Genomic DNA, 14,986 nt, shown 5'->3' with positions numbered 1-14,986 from the left:
ATTTGTTAAGAATGAGCTCTAGACACAGTAGAATGAGTGGCCTATACTTACGGGGTCCAACACCAACGGCGATGCTGCCACAGACTTCACCTAACTTGCAGGTTTCCACTGAACCTGGACATATCGCAGGGATGCTTGAACAGTGACACGTCAACGCTTCACCTGGGGAAGAAAATAAATCATTTGTGTTCAAATTAATGCTGCATTATTACAGCCATATACAATTGTCCTTCAGCTGTAAAATCAGTTTTAAACACATTAACCATTACTGGTTTCGATACACAGAGAAAAGCATAGTGTACACACTATATGTGACCTGCTCCATCGAAATCAGTCGCATTGACCCGAAGACACATTTTGAGTTGTATACACGGTTGGAAAGAGGAGATTCCTAGCTTTCTAATGATATCAGGATTGTTTTTGTACTCCAAATATTAAGCGAAATATGTCACATTATATAATGACTGTCACAGAGTCCTCATTTTGAGAAAAAGGCCTTTAAAGTTTCCTCTTCTCTGGAATCCATCGATCTGATTGATTATTAGTGGAGCAAATGATCAAAATACTACGGAGGGAAGATATTTTCGTTTGGAGGGGAAGCTCGCGAGTGTGTGTGTATACGTGTGTGCGTGTGTGTGTTTGTGTATTTTTGCGTTTGTGTGTATTGTGTTTGTTTCCCGGGGAAAACCCTCACAAGAAACACCGGCTGTTGTTGTGCCTGCTGTGGCGTTAAATGACTCCGTTCCCCGCTTGTAATTATGCCGTTACAAGCTTCAAAGTTATATTTATCATCTGAATTTGCCGAAACAAGTTTAATATTCTGAAAGCCAAGACTCTGTTTAATTTAAATCAGATGAAAACAAACTGTAAAGGATCCTGCCGTGTTATCTATGATTTCTTTACTCTTACGTTCATAATGTCAGCCGGAGGGAGGGGGGCGGCGCTGCTGGAAGAGCAGAGTGCGAGTGAGAGGTGCCTGTCTTCGTCCCTTCACAAGCTTCAAAAATGTACTTATCGTGTGATTTTGGAAATAAAAGTTTCATATTCTGAAAGCCAAGACTTGGTTTGTTTAAAATCAAACAAAACACCCGAACCCTGAAAAAATTGTTTTTTACGTAAATCCACGTTTATTCTGAAATGAGCCGTTGCGACTTCCGACTGATTTCGATAGAGCGGGTCACATATATGTTTTCTTTTTCAACCCGTTATTACTTGACACTTTACTCATATCAACATAGCACTTTGAATTGAATATACTGCAGGCTTTTCGTGTTTCCTGAACTCTGAACCCACCCTGGCTGACCACCACCAACACCATGAAAGGGAGAATCACAGTCTTCATGTTTTCCCCAGTCTGTACACAAATCTGTGTATGGAAAAAAGCAAAGGTGAAACGTTTTAATAAATGCACATTTGAAAAGAAAACTCAAAGATATCTAACCTTGTATTGCCACACTGCGTTGTTGATTCTTCTTATCTGTGCTGCCAGCTTCCTTTTTATTTGGACTTGTTGAGCAATGTAAACAATCCATTGTCAATCATTCACTTTGAAATTCGGTAAATACATGTAACGCACAAGTCGTACTAAAAACTAAAACATTTTTCCAATAAATGTGGCACACTGTCATTTGTAGTGTAGTATGCAAAGTTGAAATATCAGCATCATCTCACTTTACAATTTTTCTCAATTGCTAACACAAGTTTGAAAACACGGCTAATTTTCTCAAAACACTTTACACAATTCACAAAACCACACACCCAAAGTGCAAAACACCTCATACATCCTGCAGAATGACTAACTGCACCCAAAACTACATATCAAACATATCAAAACCCAACTTTTGCACCACATGGCACTCACTTCATTTCTAGTACAAGACACTTTGTCCAACCAACTACATACCATTGAACTTACCATTTTTTTCAGTTGCTAACACACAACAATCTCACATAAAACAAAATTATTTAATCTCAGACTCAAAGAGCAAAACCTCAGCTCAAATCTACAAAACTCTAAACACATTTTCAGCTCTGCACCCAATTTGCAAATCAACTTGGCGCTTTTTGCAAAACACTGCACACAGTTCTCTAAGTAAGACACAGTAATCTGACATATTCACTTCAAACCGGAGAGACGTGATGTAAGGAATACCTATTTATTGTTACACGTCATATGAATGAAATGATTGCCATGATAATACAACAGGAGAATGTAATGGTGTTTGGCGATTAGGCCCCGGTTTGCAGGATAATCATTCAGGAGGGAAAGAACCGCTCCGATGAAATCCCCGGGGTCTAGACACTGGTGGTGGTGATAAGTAGGTGGGACCGGTCTGATGGAGGAAGGTTTAGCTTTGTCCTGGAGGAGACGGGAGGCGAGAGGGGTGGAGGAGCGTTGCGTGTGGTCACCTGAAATGACAACTGACAGGAAGGAAGAGCAGGCATTTAAGGAATTTAACATGTGCAGCAATTGGCTGCTGAGGGGTGACGCCCTCGCATTTAATGAGGGGGGAGAGAGCAATAGAGTGACGTGTAACGGTACGTCAACACAGCAGCTTTAAACAAATCTTCCAACGCTTCTCTGCCCATTGACTTTGAATGGGGATGAGGTCACTGTGCCTCGCTTTTCGCCGAACTGCATTGTGGGGTAGCGAAGCGAAGATTTCCAGGATTTCCAGGATTTTCAGGATTCAAAAGTTGAGCAATGTTCAACTTTTGAAGCTGAGCTGGAAGCGTCAGCCAATCAAATCCCGTTTATGCAAATCCGACAGTACAAGAGCTAGCCAATCAAACCACGTGTATGCTGGGAGAGCCAGACCGCAGTTCATTTCCTCATATTCCAAACGAGAAATTACGGTAGCAAATCACCCGGTTCTTTACGACCAGAACTATTAACGGGATACAAACTGGAGGAACCAGGCATGGAGGGAGGTGGCAGAGACAGTGGGTGAAACTGGTAGGTTTTCGCCTGTTTGGGGAGTTTATATATATATATATATTGCTCGCATAAAATCCCCGGGTTTTTTTGCTTTGTATATCGGGGGCGGGAGATTCATGTGATTGGTTGTTGGTCGCGTTGCTCGCAAAAAATCCCCAAGCTTTCAGACACGCCCAGGTCCAAGATTTTCAAGATTTTTTCAAAGCTGCTGTGTGGACGGGGCGTAAGTGAGTCATTGTTAGGTCTTCCTTATTGAACTTGCGCTAAAGCTTTCATTTCAAACCGGAGAGACGTGATGTATGGAATACATATTTATTGTTACACGTCATATGCAGTGGCGTAGCCAGGAATTATTGTGTGGGTGGGCCTGGAGAAATGTAGGTGGGCCAGGGGGAGACATTAAGTGTGGGGTCTGAGCTGAAACTTCATTAATGATTGTAATGATTTTTTAATGCACCAATAGAACTTAAGCATAAATTAGCAGTGAAAACAAAAACATAGGCACGGCGGCCTCAGAATGTGTGTAAAACTGACATCCACATAGGGATGGCTATCGTTAAGGCTTTAACGGTACTACTACTTTTATCGATAGCGCTTACGCTTATGCTCCAGGTTCAGTACCAACCACATCATAAAGTACGCGGACGATACAGCAGTGGTGGGACTCATCAGGGACAACAACAAACAGGCCTACAGGGAGGAGGTGAAACATCTGACAGACTGGTGTAACACCAACAACCTGATCCTGAATGTCGATAAAACAAAAGAGATGATTGTCGACTTCAGGAACAAAAAGCACCCACCACTCCACATCAACGGCACAGCAAGTGAAGACTACAGGCAGCACCAAGTTCCTGGGGGTGCATATCACAAGCAGTCTGACCTGGTCCACTCACACTACATCACTATTTAAGAAGGCACAGCAGCGCCTACACTTCCTGCACAGCTCCCCCCTCCCATCCTCACCACGTTCTACAGAGGAACCACAGAGAGCGTGCTGACCAGCGGCATCTCCATCTGGTCGAGAGACTGCAACGCCAAAGACTGGAAGTCTCTGCAGAGAGTGGTCAGGACAGCAGAGAAGATCATCGGAGTTTCTCTCCCTCCCATCAGAGACACCGCTCAGAAACGCTGCCTAACAAAAGCCCAGAACATTTTTAAAGACCCCACTCATCCTCACCATGCTCTGTTCTCCCTGCTGCCCTCCGGCAAGAGGTTCCGCAGCATTAAGAGCAGAACAGCCAGATTCTGCAATAGCTTTTTCCCCAAGCCATCAGACTGCTGAACAGCAAGCAGACCAGTAACATAAAGATTACATTACGCTGTGTAAAGGGCACATATTTGTTATATAGTATGTCTATTTTATTTATATGTATAGTAAGTCTTTATATTTTAAACACACACTTTATCTTTAATTGTATCAGCACCACGTCACTATTATTTATTTATATGTACAATTTTAGCAAGTTTTTATATTGTCCTGTTCCTGTAAGCCAGTACAACGAAATTTCGTTTTAATAGTACACTCTGTGTCTTGTTGAAATGACAATAAAGTATGTCTATGTCTATGTCTTATCGATCCGGTCCTTTAACATTACTTTTATCGGTTCTTTTGGAGAAAAAAAGAAGGTAAACTAACTAAACAAATTGTGAACAAAACTAACATTGCTTTTTATTTAAATTAAATACATAATATTTCACATCAAAAGAAACAACAATGTTTTAACAAATCATATTAAATAATGTGATGACAGAACTGTAAACAGAATAGCTGAAACTTTAACAAAATAAATAACTCAGTTTCCTCTAATCATTAACCCATGTTTGTATAATGTAGTTAACTCGGTGTGTCGCTGCTAGCAAACATAACACCTGACGTGGAAACGTTCCTCGTGGATGGGGCTACAGAGCTACTAGAAAGACAGTGGAACCCGGTGCATTCCTCCGTCTGGATGTGGAGCACTTTTGCTAAATGTTTAGACAAATTGCTCGTGTTACCGCCCTCACATGATAAACTCTTATTCCACTTTTGATAACGAGTATTGTCCACATAGACACGGCTATAGTTTAACCACACCTCGGAGCGCGTTCTCTCCGCCATCTCCTCCGTGTGTGTGTGTTGCTGCATGTTGTAGCAGCTGCGTGTGTGTAAACTGCCCCGCCCCCTCTCACACAGACGGGGGCGAGATCTCTTAAACGGAGTTGGCGACACTTAAACTGCAATGTAATGTTTGTGTAGCAATAATACATACAACATATATCGGGGGCACAGGTTGTTTATCCTTGACAGTCGCACAATGGGCACACACTGAGTGTTTTCATATTCAGCAAATGTGTACACGCTAAACTGCAGACCTCAAGATGAAATAATACTTTCATTCACTCACGGCAAAAGTTACTTTACTTACTATAAAAACTCACGGTAAAAAAATGCACTCCCTATTCCATTGTCATGAAGGTGGAATCTAACTATATCCAGAATACGTTTTATTGGATCCAGGACAGAAAGATGTTTATTTCTGCTGTAAAGTTGGGCATTTTAACATGGGGGTCTATGGGAATTGCTCCTTTTTGCATCCATCCCCTGTCGGCCACTAGATGAACTGCAGTTTGTGGCACTTCCTTCTGGGCTTCCCGGCTCTGCGCTATGAAGCGCTAATTGGCTGTGGGTGGGCCAGACGTGCATGTGGGTGGGCCCAGGCCCACCCGGGCCCACCCACAGCTACGCCGCTGGTCATATGAATGAAATGATTACCATGATAATACGACAGGAGAATGGAATGGTGTTTGGCGATTAGGCCCCAGTTTGCAGGATAATCATTCAGGAGGGAAAGAACCGCTCCGAGAAAATCCCCAAAACCAGTGAAATATAGAATACTGAGATTAACTGAGTTTCTTACCTTGTAGGGTAACTGTGGTGATCTGGGGATGAAATAATAGATTAATATATGTATGCGGCAGGAGGCCGGAATCACTGCCGGAGCTAACGGGTCATGCTGAGACTCTGACGGCCAAAATCAGTGCCGGTATTATCTGAAAACGACCTGAGGGTCGCCTGCCCGGCTAGCAGGGCTTGACTACGCCGCCACGAAGGTTGAACGTCCTGCCGAAGCAGGGATCTTGTTTTTTAACAGAGACCGAAGTCTACGGGGACCCACAGTCCACAAGACCGAAGTCTACGGGGACCCGCAGTCCACAAGACCGAAGTCTACGGGGACCCACAGTCCACAACCTGACGTCGCAGGGTATACATTTTACACAGACACATTTGAGCACGGGCCTGGGATTAGATACCTGCGTGCAGGAGAATGTAGCCCGTGACATGTAGATGCAATGTGAGACGAGACATTATTCCCTGTGGGCGGGGGCCCGCGGACTAGGACAGGAATGCAGTTTGAAATCCGATACCATAATGAGACATGTATACGTGTAAACGTGTTATGAACCACCACCTGTTATATGCATAGATACCATAGTTAGGGTCTGAGAGATCTTTGGGAAGCCAGTACGGCGCTGATGTCCGGGCGAATGTAGGTTGTGAAGGCGGAGGAGGACCACCGTCCTAGTTGTTGTAGGGATGAGGTAGAGAGACCTTGATTAGCAGCAGAGGTGGCTGCACCTATCCTGAAGGAATGTCCCGAGTATGATATAGGTGATAGGCCGGATTTAATGAGAACTTGCTTGAGGTAGAAATTGAACAGGCGCTGCGTTAAGGGAGCATTTCCTTTAATAAGAAAAAGTGGTAAGGACGGATTGGTGGGGGGTCTGCAGCGCAGGAATTTAATCATAGAATTAAAAGGGCAGAACGGGGAATCGGTACGAGCTGCGATAACGGAGCAGGCTCCTCCGCATTTGGAGTGTTTGAGGCTGAGACTAAAGTGGCTGGCGTTGAAAACTAGGTCGGAGAGGCAGACATCTTGACTGGGGTCGAACGTGAGGGAAGCTGTGGTGAATTCGCCAGGTCGGAGGAACGCATAGAAGGCTAATAAAAATACGGCATCGAACAGCGCGTCGATATAGGGGGAGAATAATTATTTCCTAAGTGTGGACAGCATGAGGCGCAGGACGGGGAGCGTGATAGGGAGCCTCGGGTCTGCAGCGGGGGGAAACGTCTTATACAACCCTTTTAGAATAAGTTTAACTGTTGGGTTTGAAAATAGGCTGGGAAAGCTAGGATCGGAGCAGCGAATATTAAATTGAATGCCTGCTAAGAGGTTCCGGATATACTGAGGTTTGAGGTGTCGGTCAGTGCTGCAGTAGCACATGAAGGCGCACACGGTGGAGATGAGGACAGGTTTGAGTGAGACACCTACTGAGCAGCAGAAAAAGGCAAACGTTCTCCATGCGAAATCATAGGATTTGAGGGTGGAAGCCCTTTCTCATGAAGAATCTAGCAGACTCGAGGTGCCGAGCTGTGATTATGAAGTTGTGGATTATGGAGGACCGCGTGATGCTTCTCATGAATGGCATGATGTCACTGCACTGGGAGCGCACCTTGTTAATGATTCCGACCACTGATTGGTTGTCGCACAGCACCGGGATGCGTTTACGGAACCACAGGATCTCGTGCAGAGCGGAGGATGAAGCATGATTAGGGAATGACGGGGGCCATGACCCTGCGAACCACTCTCCCTGGAAGAAACCCCCAAAACCCACGGATGGGGCGGCATCCGTGAAAAACCTCATTGAGTCAGAGGAACACACGAGGTCATCGTAAAAGAAAGTAACTCCGTTCCAGTGGGCGAGCAGGAGGGACCAGAAACGTAGGTCTGAGCGGCAGCCTTCGTCTAAGAAAACGCAGTCATGGAGGTTGTCAACCGCCGATGCCACGTCCAGGAGGCGGGAGATGAACGAGCACCCCTGGGGGATGACGCACATGGCGAAGTTGAGGTGTCCGAGAAGGGAGAGCAACTGTTGTTTTGTGATAACTTGTTGCTCGCAGTATGACTTGGTGATGTCCCGGATGCGCTGCAATTTGTCGGAGGGGAGAGACGCCTTCATGTCTATGGAGTCGAGGATGATGTCTAAGAACTCTAAGCGTGTGTCGGGACCTAATGTTTTCTCTTTGGAGAGAGGGACACCTAACTCCTGAAGCAGTGTTTACGCTTGGCCAGTGAGATCCCTGAGCTGTCCTTTGGCGGATCTATGAGGAGGAAGTCGTCCAGAAGGTGAAGGACGGAGGGGATTCTGACGATGTTCAGCAGGATCCAGCAGAGCGCTTCCGAGAAGGAATTGAAAATGCAGGGGCTGCTTCTGCACCCGAAGGTCAAGTGAACGGCGAAATAGAGTTTGGACTCCCACTTAATACCGAACAAATTCCACTGAGACCATCGGATGAATGGGGATGATTTTGAAGGCATCGGTAATGTCCGCTTTGGAGAGCCAAGCTCCGTGCCCTTTATAAAGTGTGTTTATAGGCACTACTGCTTGCAGGCAGGCATAACAGTCGACCCATGTTCAGGGGAGGTGGGTTTAGTTTCCTGCACGCCTCGACGTAAGAGAGACGTAAGCGACGCCACCTCTTAGCTCCGAAGCTCTTGCCTCTGGACCGACAATTTTTTGGAGCTGGAAATGAAGCGGATTCCGGAGCTAAGAGCCGGCGCCGCTGCGGTGTGAACAGGAAAACCCGGCGCTTTTCAGGCTCTAGCTCCGAGCCGGAGCTGAAAAGGCGCTGGTGTGAAAGGGGCATATGGGGAGCTGACTGGAGCTGCTGCCCCGGACTGGGGAGCTACGCTGGAGACCTGGTCCGAGAGCTCTCGGAGCTGAGAGAGAGTGAGGCCTGGGGCTGTGGGAATGCCCTGCTGCAGGACAGTGGCGGTTCTAGACCAATTTGACTGGGGGGGCCACTGTGGGGCCAGTTATTTTCTGAGGGGGGCACAATAAATGCAGGACGAAAAAGAACTACACTCTAAGAAAAATCTGTAAAATTACGGCCAATGTGGTGTAACATTTTACTGTTTAAATACTGTAATCGACTTTTACATTACTTTTTCCGTTGAAAACAGTGTTGCCAGGTCTGCTTATTATAAGTTTCCCCCAAGATTTTATTTGAAAATAGCAGATCTACAAGCTCACAACCATATTTATATATTTATATAAACAGTCCATGCTCACAATGCATCGCGTTGAGGCACGTTGTGATCTGCTATTTTCTAATAGTTGCTGTATAGGTTTAAAGTGCTCATGTGGCCCACTTCACTTCTTTTGGGCTTTTTTTTCCTTGACCTTGTGTCCCTCACAGAATCTGGCAACACTGGTTGCGCATTGCATTGTGGGTGCTTTTGCCCGGTAAAAAATATCTGTGGTGGCCGCCATTACAGGAATCCGTCCGCACTGAAAGTCTGCTCGGTAGGTTGGTTCATTGTGTTTAATTTGGGAATGGAACCTCATTTCTTAATCAAAAAGGATATTTGTGGTAAACATAAAGTTTGTGTTAATGTTAAATATTTGTTTTATTACGTGGACGTCTGGCAGGTAACTCTCTTCTAACTGCACTGTAAGACCAAGAAGTACAAGCTTCTTGAAGAATATGGGTTGTTTTAACCCAAAGATTTATAAAAGTTATTTCACCGCAAATTTTCTGATGACTATGAACTGATTTGTAATATTGTGCATACAGTATTATTCCACTTTGGGTCATATTGGGGATTTTACTAAAATGTTTTACTGAATCTCTCTAACTTCATCACGTATGTGCTCCGCCCCCGACGTGTCTCACTGCTGTTCATTTGAGTCCGCCATTATAGCTCCTCTCGGATGAAATCACTCAAACTTCCAGAAGTTTGTCCACCGTGCTCTCGAGTCTCACTGCCGGAATTTGACCGCGCTACTCTGGTAAGTTACCTCTTGCCTTTGCACAGTATTTAATTGTTATTCATTTCTGCATCTAATGCACTTTGTGTCGCATGGTGTGTTAGTTTGATTTGAGCTCTTGTTAGCTAGCCTAGATTTAATATCTGCCTCACTTGAAAAATGATTTAAACCTGTAAGACAGTATTTTATATTGCTTTAAGTTATATCTCAAAGTGGAACGTTTGTGTTGCAAAAGTTCTCTGGAAAATTCGAACCGCAAATGGCGGGAGTTTTTTTTTCTTTTTTGTTCTCTGATCATTTTGTGAAAACTTTGCAACCCAGCTAACCTTCAATTTGTTTTTCTCTTTAGGCTGAAACTGAAGCAACTGGCAGATAAAGGGCGTCTTCAACCTGGTAAGCCTTGCAGTGGAGAAACTATAACGCGCGTGGGGGAGGCACGGGGGGGTGCATGCTAGTGTGTGTGTTAAGATGAGAGATAAAAACCATCCCTTGATTGCAAAGTTAATGCAGACTACCTTTGCCCTGCAGCGCAATGAGATAATCAATGATGAGCTACCTGTTGGAGAGACCCTGGAACGCTGGCCTGCCTTGACAATGGAATCACAGGTGAAAATATTTTGGATATTACAACTATATAATAATTTTGTGTGCCTTTGTCACTAATAGCTTGGCATGTTTACTCAGATTTAGCATGTTATGTTTCTGTTTATCTCAGCTGCCTTCAGTCCACATATAAATTGTACTCTGAATTAAATAGTCATTTTATATGTTGGCAGAGTTTCACAGGATAACGAACCTCAACCTGAAGAACCACTTGTACGCGGAGTTGGATCGGCATGCTGTTGAGCTTGTACAGGAAGAAGGCGGCACGCAAAGACGAAGTGTCTGAAGTTCAGCTCTTCACCGCCTATGACCTCCAGGTGAGTCGGTTAAGCCTCTTGGTGTTTTATTATCATACTAGAGTGGAGTTTTCTGTGTGTGTGTTGGGGGGGGGGGGGGGCAGCCTGATAGGGTTAGATTTATTATTAAGATACTTGTGTTTGGGGAGGGAACAGCAGTGTTAATGTTATTGCACCTTGTTGCTGTGCTAATGAGATACAGGTGGGATCGCAGATGCCGCAATTGCTTCAAAATGGTCATCTCTGCAGTCGTGGAAGAGCCCTTGTGATATAAATGGTTGTGTGGCTCTGCTGTTTAGCATCCAAAGTAACACAAAGATATGTTTTCGCACACAAGGATCACGGTGACGTCCATAGCCGACGTGCTGCTCTCCTCCCTGCCTGGATTTCTGCATGAGGATGACTCCAGGTTTCTGAGGCTGTGGCATGTAAGTCAGCATAATAACTGTTTTCAATGTATGTGACAGATCATCAACAAATATAGTTTATCTTATAAATATACAGACACACACACACAGATACACAGGCATACACACACACACACACACACACACACAGACACATAGACAGACACACACATACACACGTCACTTACTCAATACTGTGGACAATCCCCACAGGAGCAATTTGGGGTGAAGGGTCTTGCCCAGGAACACAACGACATGCTGACTGCAGTGGGACTCGAACTTGCTATCCCCTGGTTCGAAGATCAGTGCACTAACCCACTGCGCCACACGCCTCCCCACACATACATAGACACACATAGATACTAGGGATGCCAGCGATTATTCGATTATTCGTTACAGTCTCCATAATCGAATATTATTTTTAAAAATCGATTTTATTTATATATTTTTTTTTTATTATTTATATATATTTTTTGTTATTATTTATGTATTTTTTTTTTTTCTGGCTTAGTTTCAACCAAAATATATATAAATATATATATGCTAATAATAATAATAGTATTAATAATTGGAAATGGCCATTGGTCACACCACCAGTTTGTTTTACTGTAAACTTGGAGGAAGCCTGCGTGCAGAGCAGACTGTTGCTGCAGCACGCTACACACCGACCCAGCCCCCACCCCCCCTCTCCCTCACACGTGCGACTAAAGATGAACAAAGCGGCAGCCGGCAGGTAAAAAGAGTTCCTCCTTGTGGAACTACTTCGAACATACAAGTCCAAAGGAAGTTAAATGCAAGCTCTGCGAAAAGACGTTGGTCTATCACAACTCAACCTCAACAATGCGTTCGCATTTGAGTGCGAGGCACGCCAAAGAGGTTACAGAGAAAGACGCAGCACAGCTGGCCATTACCAACTTCACTTCAAGGCCACGTCGTTGTGATGACATGCTTGTGTGTTTGTACTGTTAAACATGTTACAGTAAAGACAACAACAGAATTCATTTTGTCTGAGTTTTTTTTTTTTTTTTCTCCCCCGGGGGGGGGGGTCGAATAATCGATTATTATTCGCCAGGGCTGCCGAATAATCGATTTTGATCATGGTCAGTTTCTGGCAACCCTAATAGATACACGTATACAAACACAGGCACACACATGCAGACACACACAGATACGCACATACACACACACATACATAGACACACATACATACATACATACATAGGCACACACACACACACACACACACACACACACACACACACACACACACACACACACATATACATAGACATACACACATAGACAGACAGACGCACACATGCACACACATATACAGTACGCACAGACATATACACACACAGACACACAAACGGATAATTAATACATTTTAGACATACATTTCAGATTAAAACTTTGTTATCAATCGTCACAACTTCTTTCAGCACTCGTGACTACTAGCGACTACTACTAGCTGTGCTACTCATGCACTGAGTTAACGGTGCCCTGAGATCGTTCAGTGCACGTACAGTATATCCACACAAGTCACAGGTGCATGGGTTATGCTGACATTTCCAGTATAGTATGTTGGTGATGAGCAGACTTTAACAGCACGTTGTCTGAGTTGCTCAGCTTACAGGAGCAAAGTGTTATTGTAATAGTAGTATTTTTGCAACATTAGCTGTAGATGGACACACACGGGCATGGTGGAGAAAACAAATGTATGCTATTTTAGACGGCTCCACTCCTGTAGAGCCACACGACAAGTAGTATCTGAGCTTTGTCGGCATGTTACTCTTTAGTTCAGTTTCATTCATTTAGTTGCATGTGTAGCTAAACATATTTCTGTTTCCTTAGAGTTTTCTTTGGAATGAATCCTGACCGAGGGTCCAAGGCTGAGATGAAGGGGAAGAAACGGCACCACATTCCTCCAAAACTGTCGAAGCTCGTGACTGAGCTGAAGAAATTTGACTGGCACATGTGAGCATTCCTCAAAGCTCAAAACAGAACTTTTTGGACTGGACTTTTGGACTGAACATCCCAACACACACAAAAAACAGTTTACTTTTTCTTTTTTTTTTTTGTCGTCACTGCATGAAGGCTCCTCCTTCCTCACTGACAGGTGAGCCAGTAGGGTGCAACAGCAGTGGCAAACAGTGGGAGGAATTTATTACATTACATTGCATTGCATTTAGCTGACGCTTTTATCCAAAGCGACTTACAATAAGTACATTCGACCAGGAAGACACAACCTTGAAGAAAACAGAATCATATAAGTACATCAGGTTTCATAGAGCCAAACATTTCAAGTGCTACTCAACTGGCTTTAGATAAGCCAGTCCTTTATTAGTATATAAGTGCTTTATAACTACTAATTTGATCTTGAGGCGCACATGTCCACACAGCCCGACCTCTAACATCATGGTGTTAAGAAAAAGGTTATTGTTGCTGTTATTTTACATACTTGAATGTATGATCATGTTAGGGTTTTACAATTGTATGGAAATGTATTTTTTTTTTTAAAACCATTTGTATGGCACTCAGGTAGCGAGGGGTACAATTATTGCCCACCACCACAGATTCTTTGGGTTCAAATCCCCCATGTTCGGGGGAGGGAAGTTGGGAGGGGGATATTTGTCATTGCATGTTCTCCTACAGGTTGGGGCAGCGGGGAATGTTGAGTTTTATGGAAAGAAATAAATACATTTTGTTCAATTTCTATATATTGTGCTTTATTCAGTGTGCTTGAAAGTGTAATTGTTATTTATTTAGGATTTTATTTTCATTTTTAATCCCACGATTTAAAAAGAAAAAAGATATTAGGATTGACGGAAGTGTCTGTAAATAGTACATACTAAGGACTGTTAAAATACGGAATTATCCGTATTAGGATTAACAGAAGTGTAAGTAAATATTACGGACAAAGTCTTGTTAATCTACAGAAATATCCGTTATAAGGTTGACGGAAGTTTCCGTATATGGTACAGAAAAAGTCTTGTAAATCTACAGAAATATCCGTTAAAGGGTTGACGGAAGTGTCCGTGGAATAACGGACAATGTCCTGGCAGCAAATTACCAGCACTTTGTCCGTTTTTTTACGTTTTTTTTTTTTTACAGTGTGGTAAGGCACGGAGGTAGCTCATTACGGATCTCACGGTTGATATCGGTTGAATTGCTTTCCAAAATTTCCTAGGATTATTTAGGTTTTCTGTGGTAACTGACAAATAGTACTTCGACTTTGCACTTTTGACATTTGAAGTGAAGCTATTCCTTAGCTGCCTAAAACGCAGCCATTCTACCTCTGAGCCTGATTTCCTAGCCTTTGCCCAGGCCTTGTTTCTCTCATGAAGGAGACTAGACAGCTCAGCAGAAAACCAAGGATTGTCTCGTCCCTTTACTCTAAATTTACACAGGGGTGCATGTCTATCAATGATCTCCATAAAACCAAGATAAAATAAGACCATGCGGTCTCAACATCAACACACAAATCGATTTTACCCAATCAAATCAAAATCAAACAGATCAGGCACAAAACCCTGCTCCACAAAATGTTTTTATGTCTCTCTTAATGATATGCGAGGTTTAACCTTTGGGCCTTAATGTCCCTAATTGTGGCTACAACACAGTGATCGCTCAGATCATTTGCAAATACTCCCACAGAAGAATATATGGGGAACATTAGTTAAAAATGAGATCAATTAGGGAGGATTTATTAGGGGACCTAATATTTGGGCGAGTAGGACTGTCCACAATCTGAGTAACATTCAATAGCCGCTTTCACACCGCAGGACTTGCGGTACTTTAGTGCCGGCACTAAGTACCACTAAGTACCACGGCACTAATCCGCCAGGGGGCTAGTGCCAATCGCATTCACACACGCAGTACTTTCCCTGAGGCACGATTACGCTGACGTCACTTCGTCTTCTTCTTCT

The 14,986-nt window shown here is 43.8% G+C and overlaps 1 long non-coding RNA gene across 1 annotated transcript; it reads left to right on the top strand.

Moving 5' to 3' along the window:
• Positions 1–9,682: 9,682 nt before the first annotated feature.
• Positions 9,683–13,111, top strand: LOC117465224 (uncharacterized). The gene is made up of 5 exons (XR_004554161.2): positions 9,683–9,772; positions 10,101–10,144; positions 10,280–10,357; positions 10,528–10,671; positions 12,912–13,111. It is a non-coding gene; the product is annotated as an uncharacterized lncRNA (long non-coding RNA).
• The last annotated feature ends 1,875 nt before the right edge of the window (positions 13,112–14,986 follow it).

This window comes from Pseudochaenichthys georgianus, chromosome 19 (assembly GCF_902827115.2).
Source record: "Pseudochaenichthys georgianus chromosome 19, fPseGeo1.2, whole genome shotgun sequence".
Lineage (NCBI taxonomy): Eukaryota > Metazoa > Chordata > Actinopteri > Perciformes > Channichthyidae > Pseudochaenichthys > Pseudochaenichthys georgianus.
Note: the sequence above shows the minus strand (reverse complement) of the source record. Positions and strands in the feature narration are given on the sequence as shown.